Genomic DNA, 12,586 nt, shown 5'->3' with positions numbered 1-12,586 from the left:
TCTGACTTTAATTTTTGTCTCTTTCTTCTGGTCTCCTGCCTATTTACTGTTTGCTACCAGGATATACTTATCCTAATCAGTGTCATGTTTATGTAAGCTGGGTTTCCCTGTGTCCATTTGCATAAGCATTTTGGTTGCTGCACCAGACCTGAGCCCATTACTTCAATCTGCCTTTTCTTTCATTTATTTTTATCCCTCTTGGGAACTTCTCTCCCATCTCATCGCTTTCCTTTCACCCAGTCATGCCGACTTTCCTTTCACCCTTCACGAGTACTTTGCTCCCACAAATCCCTACCCCAACTCTTCACTACTCCTTGACCATTCCTGCATACTGCCAAGGCTACGGGCCCTGACAACATCCCGGCTGTAGTACTGAAGACTTGTGCTCCAGAACTGGCCGCACCGCTAGCCAAGCTGTTCCAGTACAGCTACAATGCTAACATCTACCCGGCAATGTGGAAATTTGCCCAGGTATGTCCTGCCCACAAAAGGCAGGGCAAATCCAACCCGGCCAATTACCGCCCTATCAGTCTCATCTCAATCATCAGTAAAGTGATGGAAGGGGTCGTTGACAATGCTATCAAGCGGCACATGCTCAGCAATAACCTGCTCACTGACACTCAGTATGGGTTCTGCCAGGGCCACTCAGTTCCTAACCTCATTACAACCCTGGTCCAAACATTGACAAAAGAGCTGAACTCCAGAGGTGAGGTGAGAGTGACTGCCCTTGACATCAAGACAGCGTTTGACTAAGTATGGCATCAAAGAGCTCTAGCAAAACTGGAGTCAATGGGATTCAGGGAAAAACTCTCTTCTGGTTGGAGTCATACCCAGCACAAGATGGTTGTGGTTGTTGGAAGTCAATTAACTCAGTCCCAGGACTTCACTGCAGCAGTTCTGCAGGGTAGTGTCCTAAGCCCAACCATCTTCAGCTGCTTCATCAATGACCTACCCGCCATCAAAAGGTCAGAAGTGGAGATGATTGCACAATTTTCAGCACCATTCGCAACCGCAGATACTGAAGCAGCCCGTGTCCAGATTCTTGTAAATGGTTCTCTTTCCTCATTCACTTCTCCCCTCCCTTTCAATATAACCATCATCAGCCCCTCCTCAAAAAGACCATCCTTGACCCCCCCCCCACCCCGTCCTTGCAAACTACTGCTCTATCTCCAACCTCCCACTGCTCTCCAAAATCTTTCGTTATGTTGTTGCCTTCCAAATTCGTGCCTACCTTTCCCACAATTACATGTTTGATCAGTTCAATCTGTTTTGCGCCCCTGCCACAGCACTGAAACCACCCTAATCAAAGTCACAAATTACATCCTCTGTGCACTGTCCCTCCCCATCCTCTGGACCTGTATGCAATCTTTGACCACACCATCTTCCTCCAACTCCACTCCTGTCCAGCTGAGGGTGACAGCCTACTTGGTTCCACTTTTATCTAGACAGTTATAGCCAGAGAATCTCTTGCAACAGCCTCTCTTTCCACCCCAAACCGTTATCTCTGGATCTATCTTTGGCCCCCCTCCTATTTTCATTTGCTGTCCCTTGGTGACATCCTCCGAGAGCACAATGTCATTTTCCACGTGTAAGGTGAAGGCTCCAACTCATCACCCCCTCTCTCAGCTCCCATGTCAGACTGCTTGTTTGACATCCACTCCAAAATATCTTCCAAGTAAACACTGGAAGTTCAAGTCACTGCCTTTGGTCCACAGCACAAACTCTGTTCTCTGGCCACCAGTTCCATTCCATTCCATTCCCTCCCCTGACCACTGTCTCAGGCTGACCACACTGTTTGTAACCTTGGCATTCTATTTGACCCAGAGCTGAGCTTCCAATCCCATACCCACTCCATCACAAAAACTGCTGAATTGTTATTCCTGCCTCAGCCCGTCTGCTGCTGAAACTCTCATCTATGCTTTTTTTTTTAACCTCCAGATTCAACTATTCCAATCCTCTCCTGGTGAGCCTTCCATCTTCCAGCCTCCATAAACCTCTTGTTCAAAATTTTGCCGCCTGTATCTCAATTCACTCTGTCTGGTTTACCCATCACGCCTGTGCTCATTAACTTACATTGGCTTCCAGTCCACTAATCAAAATCAAATTCTCATTCTTGTAAAATCCCTCCATGGTCTCATGCCTCTTTATATCTCTATAACCCCCTCCAGCCCTACAGCCCTCCAAGAACTTTGTGTTCCTCCACTTTCTTCACCTTTCCATTGGTGGCTATCTAGACCCTAAGCTCTGTAATTCCCTCTTCAAATCTCATCGCTTCTCCACCTCTCTCCTACTTTAAGACACTGCTTAAAACCTATCTCTTTGACCAAATGTTTTGGTCACCTGTCCTAATATCTACTTTTTTTGAGGATCATTGTCGTTTTTTGCTCCTGTGAAGCGCATTGGGACAGTTTATTATGTTAAAGGTGCGATACAAATGCAAGTTTTTGTTGTCAAGGTTTTCATTAATTAATTTTGTAAAATTTACCATGAAATTTAAGAAAGCATTATTTCTAGTTTTCTCCTCCTAAATTCTCCCTTCCTCATCAGAAAACGTAGACTCAAATTGGGATACAATCCATCGAGCTTCAGCCATCATGGGAACAGGCACAGGAGGAAGCCATTTAGCTCCTCAAGCTTATTCCACAATTCAGTCAGATTGTGGCTGATCTGTGACCTAATTCCATTTCCCTGCCTTTGCCCCATATCCCTTAATCCCTTTGGTTAACGAACATCTATTTATTTCAGATTTAAAATTAACAATTGATCCTTTTGCACAAGACAATTTCATTTGTATTACTTGTATCTGGCCCAAATGACTATTTTTGACCCCCACCTCAGGTCCAAACAGGCAGATTTCAAGTGGATATTACTGGACAATGATCAGGGCCAGGATTTTATCTGGGCAATGGGGGACTCGACTACTGGCAAAAGCACCGGCCAGAGCCTTGCGTTGCTTCCTCTGGGAAGGCCTACCGGATCAAGTGCCAATTAGGCACTGAAATGGACTGCGGTGGGCCTTCCCCAGGATCAAGGACCCCGATGGCAGATGTCCTGCCTGCTGAGAGCTGCTGGCGAATCAGGCACCAGCAGCTCTTTAACTGAGCAGCACCATGGCGGATGTAGTGGCTGTTGCCGGTAATGGACTCACCGGAGGTGCTGGACCCAGGCCACACATAAGTCTCAGTGGAAGGGGTTTCATGGAGTGAGAGTCACGGAGTTGGGATGATCAGTGGGGTCAGCAGAAAGGGCAGCAGGATGGCTCTCAGTGGGCCCCCCAATCCCAATGCCGAGTCCCTCGCACTAAGGGTGCCTTTTAACAAGGACGACCATCCCCCGCCCACTGACCCCAGGTTTGCTTGTCGTGCTCCCCATGCAGTGACAGGCCCGCCCACTAATGGCCTAATTCTGCCAGTGGCCAGATGAAACCCTATATTGGGTAATATTGCTAACTTAAGGGCTTCAATTGGCAGTGAGGCTGGAAGGCCATTCACAGGCCTTTCTGCACCGGACTTAATTCGGGTGGATGTGAGAAGGTGATGGGGTTCACCAGCTCCCCTCCCACCACCATCCCGCCCGATTATATGCTCTCCCTGCCTTCAAAACCAACGTGGGGGACAGCATAAAATTTCCCCCCAGACCCGGGAACCCTGGCTGATATTTTCCTTTTGAGTGTAGGGGTGTTGACTTCCAAATGGGCCGGAATTCAAATAGCTCAGCACGGGATTTTGCTGCTCTGAATTACATATTTCCATTTTGCTCACTTTAAGCACATTGTTTGAGGATTCCTTCATTGCAATAACAAAGTTTATGTCCAACAAATAGGCTCCAGAAACTATTAAACTTATTGGTAACTCCTTTCCAGTGAGATGAATATTGACTTCAATAATGCTATGATATTGACAACATAGATTTTGGTGTTGTTACTGTTATTTCACACAAGCTGACACTTTCAACATCATTAACTTTCTGTCCGTTTCAGCTAAGCTTCAGTTTGGAGTTCTCTACCCCAGAGGCTGTGAATGCTCAGATGTGATTATATTCAAGACAGAGATTAATAGATTTTTGCATGCTAAGGAAATCAAGGGATATGGTGACAGTGGAAGAAAGTGGAGTTGAGATTGATGATCATCCATGATCTTATTGAATGGTGGAGCAGGCTCGAAGGACAGAATGGCCTACTTCTACTCATCTTTCTTATGGTCTTATTGTGCAAAACACGAGGTTGTGAATCAGCAGCCCGTTTTCCACGCTGCACAATTTTATTTCGACCAATGGAAAAGAATTGGGTGGAGTCAAAGATTCCATGCGATTCGCTGTTGCCCATTTTGTGCTGTTGCTTAAGATGAATTACACACCCCAACTTCCAAGAACCATTAAAATTGTGGAGTCTCAATCCATTAGATTGTAATTATTGTTAGAGATTTAAAGAAAATAGAGTTTTTTTTATGTTTTTGTTGAGTCTCTTTAATCTGTCTCACTTAATCCCATCTTTCTTTTCCTCACTTTATTTAGCTTTCTGTACATGATTTGGCATTGAATTAAATATTCCAACTTACACTTCCTGGTTTTGATTCTGCACGTCTCAGTAAGGATTCATCAATCTGATTGATTGAGGAGATATATTGTTGCTTGTCCTGTTCACACAGGTCACAGATTCCCTTGTACTGGGTGTTTTGATGCTCTAATCATGGAATTATAGATATATATGGCACATAAGGAGGCCATTCAGCCCTTTGTGTCTGTGACAGCCAAAAAAGAGCCATCCAGCCTGATTCCACTTTCCTGCTCTTGGTCCACAGCCTTGTGTGTTATGGCACTTCAAGTACCAATGCAAGAATTTTTCAATACAATTGGGTTTTTCTGCCTCTACCACCCTCTGGGGATTTTCTCCTCAGCTCCCCTCTAATCCTTCTGCTAATAGCAAAACTCCTTCCTATCCACTCTATCTCAGCCTTTCATAATTTTATACACATCAATTAAATATCTCCTCAGCCTCCTCTGTTCCAAAGAAAACAACCCCATCCGAGCCAATTTTTCCTCATAGCTAAAATGTTCTAGTCCTAGCAACATCCTTGTAAATTTCCTCTGTAGTCTCTCTAGTGCAATCACCTGTAATGTGGTGACCAGAACTGTATGCAGTACTCTAGCTGTGGCCCAACCAGTGATTTTATACAGTTCTAGCAAAACCTTCTTGCTCTTACATTTTATGCCTTGGCTAATAAAGGAAAGTATCTTGTTTGCCTTCTGACCACTTATCTACCTGTTCTGCTACATTCAGGGATCTGTGGAAATGTACACCAGGGTCCCTCTGTTCCTTTACACTTCTCAGTGGCCTGCTATTTATTTGTGTATTTCTTTGCCTTCTCCAAATGCATTAATTTCCATTTGCCACTTTTCTGCCCATCTGACCTGTCCATTCATATCCTCCTGCAATCTAGAGTTTTCCTCCTCACTATCAACTGCACGGCCAATTTTTGTATGATATGCAAACTTCTTAATCATGCCCCCTACATGCAAGTCTAAATCATTGACATGTATGCATCTATGTCTAAATCATTGATAATCACTCATTGATATATACTCATCTGAATCATTGACATGTACGCATCTATGTCTAAATCATTGATATATACTCATCTAAATCATTGATATGTACGCATCTATGTCTAAATCATTGATATATACTCATCTAAATCATTGATATGTACGCATCTATGTCTAAATCATTGATATATACTCATCTAAGTCATTAATATGTACGCATCTAAGTCTAAATCTTTGATATGTAAGCATCTAAATCATTCATACGTACTCATTGATGTATACTCATCTAAGTCTAAATCATTGATATGTACGCATTTAAGTCTACATCATTGATAAACACACAAATAATAACCGCAAGTCACACTGAAAAATCCCACAGAAAGTCTGTAAGCAATTGCAAATGTAATGAATGGCAGGTGCTGTTCTTTTGCTACTGACTGCAAATCGGAGCCAATATGATTTAAATGTTTTCTCACATATACAAACATATACATACTTACCACCATCAGAGTTAAAAATAACACACTGTTTTCCAAGACCTATATATAATTCATCAAACAGCTTTTCATTATAACCTCTTTGACATGATGACAGGCGAGAGTAACCCTCAGACACTGGTGAGGTGCGCTGAGAGATTGCTCTGCCATGCTAACCACAAACAAATCTCCCTTTCTTATATAATACACAGGTGAATATCCAATATTACAACTCTTCATATTACATAGAACGTCACAAAGAATCAGTTCATTATTGTTTCAGTGTTGCAGAAATATTCTGTATTTTATGAATAAATAGTATATTCACTTTTAATCATTTCGAATCAGTCATCATGTGTATTGATTTATATGTACATGTTCCTTCTTAGATTTTGACACCTAACAATAAAGTCCAAATGAGAAACAAAAATCTCATTCTGTCTGACGGGTTGTGGTGTAAACGACAGATGATAATCATATTTTACGAAGTGTCAAACTTTCATCAGAAACCAGTTTTAACCCATTTCCTTGGTCTCCAAAACACATAAAATATGAATTAAAATATTTACTTTCCTCATGAAAATATAAATATTCAAAATTGGATGTCATGTCCAGCAATGCAATGAGGAAAATACCTCCACTTATGAAATTCATCACATCCCACTTATGACTTCATCTCTTGTGCATTATCCAACGAGTTTCACTCTGGGAAATATGTACAATCTAAAGTCTGCTCATGACAAAATGCTGACAATTGGTTGAATGAATACTCATCAAGCAGTGCAGTTGATGTTGTGCATATGTACTTGCAAAAGGCGTTTGATAAAGTACACATATTAGGCTTGTTAGCAAAATTGAAGCCTGCAGACAATAGGGGCAGTAACAGCATGGATCCAAATTGGCTAAGGGACAGAAAACAGAGTTGTGGTGAATCGTTTTTTTTGGACTGGAGGGAGAGATACAGTGGTGTCCCCCAGGATTTACTACTAGGACCACTGCTGTTTTTATATCTATTAATAACTTGGACTTGGAGGTACATGGCACAACTTTGAAATTTGCAGATGACACAAAACCCGGAAGGGCAGTAGGCAGGTAGGAAAATAGTCACAAGACGTCACAAGAGAACACAGAATGACTGGTAGAATGGACGCATAGATGGCAGATGAAATTCAATGCATTAAAATGTGAGGTGATATATTTTGGCAGGAAGAATGAGGAGAGACAATACAAGCTAAATGATACAAATTTAAAGAGGGTGCAAAAAAGACTTGGGGTGTTTGTACACAAATCTTTGAAGGTGGCAGGGCAGGTTAACAAAGCAGGAAATAAAGCTACTGGGATCTTGGGGTTTATAAATAGAGGCATGGAGTACAAAAGCAAGGAAGTTATGCTCAGCCTATATAAAACATTATTTCAGACCCAGTTAGAGTAATGTGTCCAATGCCAGGCATCATACTTTTAAAAGGACGTGAAAGCTTTAAAGAGGCTACAGAGGAGATTTATTAGAATGGGTCCCGAAATTAGGGATTACTGTTACATAGATTGACCAGAGAAGCTGGGGTTCTTCTCCTTGGAACAGAAAAGGCTAAAAGGAGATTGATAGAGGTGTTTAAAATCCTGAAGGGGTTAGATAAAGTAAATAAAGAGAAACCATTCCTTTGTTTCCAGACAAATTGAGCATCCTGTTTACTTTGCTGCTTTACATACAAACATACAAAAAAGGACAGGTAAACAGCAGCTAACTTTCCATTTCAGCCTGCCCTATATTAATATTGTGTACTTCAGCACACCATGATCCTCCTTTGCCACTTGTCCACCAGCTATGCAATCTCCTGGGAGGTGCAAAAAAAAAGAAAAAAAGTAACTTGGTTCAATATAGAAAACTGCTCTGGGAAATTACTCTCTAAGCTCTGATGGCAATCTGGCAAGTTCCAGGAGACCACAGTAACTGGGTAACACATTGACCAATACCAACCCACTAGCTATATGCATTGACTAGACATGTTAGATGCCGAGTCTGTTAATTTATTGGAGTTCTTTCAAGAAGAAACATGTGCTGCGGATAAAGGGGAACTGGTGAATGTACTGTACTTGATTTCCAGGAGGCATTTGATAAGGTGCCACATCAAAGGTTACTGCAGAAAATAAAAGCTTATGGTGTAAGGGGTAACATATTGGCATGGACAGAAGATTGGCTAGCGAACAGGAAACAGAGAGTAGGCATAAATGGATCATTTTCTGGTTGGCAAGATGTAACGAGTGGTGTGCCACAGGGATCAGTGCTGAAGCTTCAACTTTTTACAATTCTATAAATGACTTAGATGAAGGGACCAAAGGTATGCTTGCTAAATTTGCTGATGACACAAAGAAAGGTAGGAAACTAAGTTGTGAAGAGGACATAAGGAGGCTACAAAGGGATATAGATAGGTTAAGTGAGTGGGCAAAGACCTGGCAAATGGAGTATAATGTGGCAAAATGTGAAATTGTCCATTTTGGAAGGAAGAATAAAAAAGAAACGTATTATCTAAATGGTGAGCGATTGCAGAGGTCTGAGATGCAGAGGAATCTGGGTGTCCTAGTGCATGAATCGCAAAAGGTTAGTATGCAGGTTCAGCAAGTAATTAGGAAAGCTAATAGAATGTTATCATTTATTGCGGGGGGAATTGAATACAAAAGTAGGAAGGTTATGCTTTTGCTATACAGGGCACTGGTGCGTCCACATCTGGAGTCCCGTGTACAGTATTGGTTTCCTTATTTAAGGAAGAATGTAAATGCATTGGAAGCTGTTCAGAGAAGGTTTATTAGACTAATACCTGGAATGGGCGAGTTTTCTTATGAGGAAAGGTTGGACAGACTAGGCTTGTATCAGCTGGAGTTTAGAAAAGTAAGAGGCAACTTGATTGAAACATATAAGATCCTGAGGGGTCTTGACAGGGTGGATGTCGAAAGGATGTTTCTCTTGTAGGAGAATCTAGAACTAGGGGTCACTGTTTAAAAATAAGGGGTCACCGATTTTAGACAGAGATGCGGAAAAATATTTTCTCTGAGGGTCATGACTCTTTGGAACTCTCGTCCTTAAAAGGCAGAGGTAGATAGATTCTTGATAAGCAAGAGGGTGAGGTTATCGAGGGGAGGCGGAAATGTGGAGTTGTGGTTACAATCAGATCATCCATGATCTTATTGAATGGCGGAGCAGACTTGAGGGGCTATGTGGCCTACCCCTGCTCCAAATTTGTATTTTTGTGTGTTTGTAAACATTTTCCAATGCCTGATAACTAGAGGGCACAGATTTAAAGTGATTGGCAAAAGAACCAAAGGGGACATGAGGAAAAAACTTTTTATGTAATGTTTATAATTTAGAGTGCAATGCCCAATCGGGTGGTGGATACACATGCAATCATCACCTTCAAAAGGGCATCCTCCATTGAAGGGGAAATAAATTGGAAGGATATATGTGAAATGAGCGGGTAGCAGGACTAAGTGTATTCTTCTTCGAAAGAGCCAGCTCAGACTTCATAGGCTGCATCGCCTCCTTTTGTGCTGTGCTGTTCTATAATTTTATGATTCTATTGTATTAAAGGGATGGTGATAACTTTGGTACAGAATTGGCTATGGGATAGGAGTCAGGAAGTAATGGTGAATGAATGTTATTCTGACTGGATTGAAGTATGCAATGGAATCCCCCATGGGTCTGTATTAGGACCATTTCTTTTCTTGTTATATATATATAAATGATTTGGACCTGGATATAGGCAATACAATTTGGAAGTTTGTGGATGACATAAAATTTGGTAACATAGTAAATAGTGAACAGGATAGTAGCAGACTTCAAGATGACACAGATATACTGGTGAAATGGGCAGAAACATGGCAGATGTTTAATGTGGGTAAGTGCAAGGTGCTGCACTTTGGGAGGAACAACATGGAGATGCAATATAATCTACAAATGGTACTATTAAGAGCGGGTGCAAAAGAAGAGAAACCTGGGGGTGCCTGTTCACAAATCACTGAAAATGGGATTATTCTGCTTGGAGCAGAGAAGGTTAACTGCAGACCTAATAATGGTATTGGACATTATGAAAAATTTTGATTGAACTCTCAGGGAGAAACAGTTACCGCGGGCAAGTGGAACAGTAACCAAAGGTCACAGTTTTAAAATAATTGGCAAAAGACAAAGAGGAGAAATGAGGAGAGATTTTTCACACAGAGGGTTATTAAGATCTGGTCCTACCTGAAAGAATGGTGGAAACAGGTTCCATAGAAACTTTCAAAAGGCAATTGGACATGTAGGCCGGAATGTTGTCGCTCCCGGCAGCTCCAGGGCAGATGAGGCGGAAGTGGATGAGCACTCCGATCTTGCTCCACGCCTCCTGCCTACCAGCATCACACGCGCGGCAGCCAATTAGCAGCCCCACGGCGTATTTGAAACTCGAAAGGGCATGCGCGGGCAGGAAGCTGAGCCACTTTGGGGGCGGGGCCACAACCAGAAAAGGCTGCTCGAAGCCCTTTAAAAAGGCTTGCAGCAATGAACTGGACCAGTTGTTTATGACCTTACATCAGATGAAGACCTTTGCATGTTACTGTGGGAAGTTTAGAGGTTATACAAAGCTCTGTGCATGCAAGGATTGAAGGAGCACTGGCAATGCCCAGGAGCAGGACAGGACAGAAAGAGATAAAAAGCGGCAGAACCAATCAACAGTGATGGAGGGGAGAAGTTTCTGCAAGGCCCCCAGATTCTCGGAGGAATCACTGCAGGCCCTCGTCCAGGCGGTAGAAGTGAGGCGGGAGGTCCTCGTCTATGCAGATGGCAGAAGGCGGCCCTCACAAGTGACCAAGAGGGTCTGGCTGGAGGTCGCGGAGGAGGTCAGCAGCCATGGCGTTATAAGAAGGACATAGTTCCAGTGCCGACAGCGGGTCAATGACCTTTTTCGCTCTGCCCGGGTAAAGGGCATTTCCCATTAATCTCATCGTTAATGTGTCAGGAAAGGGTCTATGTGTCCTCACACTGCAAGGTGGAAGCCATCAATCATCAGTCCTTGCCTGCTACCTTCTATTGGGTCACATGATGGGCAAGTCTGAGATGCACGGTGATCCACAGGTGTTCAAATCTGGCGCTGCATCGGCATAGCAGTGAAATGCAACAACAAACCCTATGGGGGAGTGCATGAGATACCAACCAATATATCTAAACCAAGTGTCTTTGCTTAGATAGGAAAAGAGGGCACATAATGCCCAAGAGAGGTCCTGGATCGGTGGTGGCTTAGCCAATCAGGCATACCTTCCCAGAATGGAGGAGGATGCCTTGATGCTAGCAGGGGAGGACAGAGGACACACCGTGGCAGATGGCGAGGCCGACGGACCTGGCCATGAGAGTGAGTGACCCAGTATGTGGTGTAAGGGTTTATGGGGGGGGGGGGGGGGGCGGTGTTGTAGTGATTGTCCCATGCACTGAAGTGTGCTCTTAAAAGTTGAATCACACAGATGTGACCAAAATGTAGTAAAGAACATGTCCTTAAGTCTGGAGTGCTGATCAAACTGATCAATATAATTTTCCCTGCAGGTGAAACACAGCAGTGTCCAGGAGGCGTCACAGTGGCTCAACTGTCCACCTCTGAGGATGAGGAGGGTGCGTCAGAGGGGCCACCGTCACATCCTCGCACTCACCAAGCACCAGCACAGAAACTTCCACCACGATTGGGATTAGTGTCTCCGCGGAGACGCGTTCACATACAGGTGTAAGCACAGCACAGTTGCCGGGCCAGCCACCAGAGGCAGTACTGGCCGATGCCTCCATCAATCGGAGGAGTGTGGGAAGCCAGGTCAGTGCAGAGCTACAAGCTGATGATGAGCCTCTGAGAACATCCATTCGGCGGGAGATGTTGCAGGTGCAGAATGCGGTGAGTGGACATCTGGCGGAATTGCCAGAGACACTGCGAGCTATGACTCATACTCTGGAAACATCCATCCAGGGTATGAGTGCTGGAAACTCTCAGGCATTTGTCCATCAGGCATCCTCCATTGAAAGATTGGTGGCTGCAGTGGAGGGGCCAGTAATGTAGGCTATCCGTCATCTTAGAGCAAGTGTGGCCTCCCTGGACCAGAGCATCAGACAGCAGGCGACAGGTTCAGGCTGCTCATCCCTCCGAGGTCACCTTGGAGGACCAGCTGAACCTCAGGAAGGCAAAGGGGCAGCAGGAGATCGCATATGGGAGCTCCTGTCAGGGCGCCCCGATGCATCCTGCAGCTCCTTGTTCCCTCTGCCAGTGACATGTGAACTGCAAACTCCCAGGGCGTCAGAGGGTGTTCCTGATATTTCTCATGAGCACCCTGATATGCTGGGGCCTGCACGGCCACGAGCAGGCAGAGGACAACCGCCAAAGTCATCAAGAGCAGGGCGACAGCCCGATCAGCCACCTGCCTCTGGTGAGTCTGGTGGCGAGGGATCGTCCACACACCAGAGCACTCGCAAATGTATGAAGAAATCACCGTAACAGCACATCTGGTTCACTGGGGTACTTTCCAATTATTTATTTGATTTGTTAATGAGAAAGTTGTAATAAAATTTG

The sequence above is a fragment of the Heterodontus francisci genome, chromosome 31, assembly GCF_036365525.1.
Source record: "Heterodontus francisci isolate sHetFra1 chromosome 31, sHetFra1.hap1, whole genome shotgun sequence".
Taxonomy (NCBI): Eukaryota; Metazoa; Chordata; class Chondrichthyes; order Heterodontiformes; family Heterodontidae; genus Heterodontus; species Heterodontus francisci.
This window is presented reverse-complemented; position numbering follows the sequence as displayed.